Source organism: Aotus nancymaae, unplaced genomic scaffold (assembly GCF_030222135.1).
Source record: "Aotus nancymaae isolate 86718 unplaced genomic scaffold, 86718_ANA_hifiasm-v0.15.2.pri h1tg000062l, whole genome shotgun sequence".
In the NCBI taxonomy this organism is placed as follows: Eukaryota; Metazoa; Chordata; class Mammalia; order Primates; family Aotidae; genus Aotus; species Aotus nancymaae.
Window position 1 is genome coordinate 27,929,698 of NW_026988476.1, and position 3,281 is coordinate 27,932,978.

Consider the following 3,281-nt stretch of genomic DNA (forward strand, 5'->3'; position numbering starts at 1 on the left):
AGCAAGCATAGCTTTCAGGCCATGAGCCTCCCCGTCTGCTTACAATGGTGGCAGCTCCAGCACTCATATCTGCAGCAGTTCCCATTCACACCCTGGATTCTGCTCAAAAAAGTTTGTGCCCAGTTGAAATTATTGCAAAATTCAGTTGGAAGCTTCTTACACCGTATGACGCCTCCATAATTCCACTGGCTGCTTTCCCCAGGGGCCTCTGTGTGATACAGTCAGGGATGGCTTCCCTGGGCTCAAGCTGGACAATGGGTGTGGCTATAAGACTCTTCCCATTGCTGTCTCTACTTTTATATTTTGCATGGCTCCCTAAATTTACTCCAACTCTAGATAAGGCAAAATACTTCTCCCATGATCTGGATTTTCAGATTCCCCAGTGGGGATGTGTATTTGGAGGCAGGTTTCCCCCCAACACACACACACATATTTTTACCTTTCACATGGAATTTGCAGCAGCATGCTGCTTCTTTCAAAGGATCCGTGAATTCTTTCAGTTTTTTTGGTATGTTCCTGTGGTGGTTCTTAGAGCAAACATTCACAGTGTGAGCCTCCATCCACTGTTCTGTCATCCCAGTGGGAGCTGCACATTAGCCCTATCTCCTAGCCACCATCTTCCTCCTCTCTCCTGCCATTTTCATTTTCAAGTTAAGGCTAAGTGGAGGATCAGAGAAGGAGGCCCCAGGTCACTCAGTCAATGGCAGATCTCTGGGGCAAGAAAGCCTCATGCTCCATGGTCCTTCCAATAAGATGCCCTATGATGGGAAAGCTCATGAGCAAGCAAATACTCCTGAGCTGAATGTAAAGTCAGAACTTCACAGAGGAAAAACAGAGATTTTTTTAAGTGGAAATTTTAAAACTGAAAATTTTAAAAGCAAATAAAAAACTCGTTTGCTGGATTCAAGAGCAGAATGGAAATGACAAAGGGAAAAGTCAATAAACCCAAAGATGGAGCAATAGAAATCTAATCAGAATAACGGAAAAAAAAAAAAGATAGAAAAAATATAAACAAACCCTCACGAACCTATGGGATAATACCAAAAGATACAGTGTTCATATCATTGGAGTCCCTGAAGGAGAGGAGAAAGAGATCGATGAAGAAAAAACATTTGAAGAAGTAATATCTAAAAACTTCTCAAATTTGGCAAAAGACATAAGTTAAAACTGCAATGAATGGATTTAATATATGCAAATTTTGCAAATTTACCTACTGGTGAAAATGTATTTGTAATCTCAAAGTCAATATTCATGGCACTTTCTCATTCATTTGTAGACATGTAAAGAGCAGTGGAAAAGTTCATTTGCCCAACGTGCGCATTCCCAGCTAAGATCAAACAAGATGACACACTCAGCCCTCTTGTTTGCGTGAGCGGCCATGCAGAGACAACCAGAGGATGGACGCAGAAGGAGGCAGCAAAGGGTAGAGCAAGAAGCTCTGGCTGTAGGGTCAGTTGGACGGGGCTTGAATCCCAACTCCGGCACCTTTGGCAGCGCAACCTCAGGTAAGTCACTCACTGTGAACCTTGTCTTCTCTTCATAAAGAAATAGAATCTATCAGAATGAGTTATTTTTAGGATTTTGGATTATAATCTATGTAATACACACACATACACACACACACTCTCACTCACACACACACACACACATATATATTTCCCCTATGAACAATGATTCACTATTCATAAATTCAGTTTGCTGTGACTTTACAGACCACAACTACTGCAAGCAATGAGAATCGACTATACTGTGCAGTCCTAAAAAAGAATGAAGTATACATTATAACATATTAATTAGATGAATCTTGAAAACATTATGCTCAGTGAAAGAAGTCAGTCACAAAAGGTATGCATGGTTTTATTTACAAGAAATGTCTAGAATAGGAAAATCCTCAGGGATGGAAAGTAGCTGAGTGGTTGCTAGCGTCTGGGGGTAGAGGGGAATGGGAGTATGGCTGTTACTAGGTACAGAGTTTCTTTCTAGGGGTTAAAAGTGTTCTGGAATTAGGTAGTGGCGACGGTTGCAATACTTTGTGTATATACTAAAAACCACTGAGTTCTATATTTTAAAAGGGTGAGTGTTATGATATGTGAATTATATCTCAACTAAAAAAATGATATTTTACTACAAATCTATTAGAATGCCTAAAAATTTTTTTAAAAACTGGCAATACCAAGTGTTGACTAGGATGTGGATGAATTAGAACTCTCCCACATTGATGGCAGGAATGTCCCACTCAATGTCCAGCATGCCACTTCCTCAAAGTGCACAAGACCACTCTCTACCCACAGCGGGTCCTGCCTAGAAGGCCTAACTCTCCACAGAGAGAGGGTTACAAAAGTTAGACATCATCAGAATCCCTTCCAAATGCTCTGGAGGAGAGTGACATGGTACCAGTTCCAGAATGTTCACGGGAGAAACAAAGCCAGAGGTGCAGTCATGCGGGCTTAGGGCCACATGGCAGAGACAGGAACAAGAACGAGCACCAAAACAGGAAGGACAAGGAGAGAGAGGAAGGGCAGGAGGAAGGATGGCTGTCATGTGCTGACCACTTACTGTGTGCTGGGCCCTGACCTAGGCACTGTGTGAACAGTACTTTCATATTTTATATGGTATATGTACTGCTGGTTGCAATGCCAGACTCTTTTACAGGTATAAAAAAGCAGGCTTTTTAACTTTAAGAATTAAGAATTTTTTGTTACCTTCTATTACGGCCTCTCATTTATGGTAGTAATATAAAGTTTCCTTTTTAAAATATTTTGAAAACTTTAAGTCACCTTGAAGAAAATCTTAAATGATAGCAAAAATCATAGCGCCAGTACATGTACGCCTGACATGTAGGAAATCCAGCATTATCTCCTCTGATACTCGAAATAACACAACCTGAGGAAGATGCATTTAGCTCCAGGTTACAGAAAAGGAAATTGAATTTCTACACATACACTAATGCAATCAGAAATTAGCATCAGGCCTGTCTGACTCTAAAATGTATGGCTGAATTCAGCAGACCCTACTGTCCAAGACTTCCCTAGCCATGGCAGGTGAGACTTTTGCAGCAGAAAGTCATGAGCAGCACTGTACGTTGAAGATTCAACACCCACGAGACCCGTGACCTTAGACAAGTGACTTACTTTCCACGAGCCACATTTTCCTTATCTGAAAACGAGGATGGTAACAATATCTACCTTATATATTTGTGGTAAGGATTTGTTAAGAGCTTAGTAAGATGCCTGACACATACAAAGAACCCCATAAATGTCAGTTACAATTGCCGATATTAA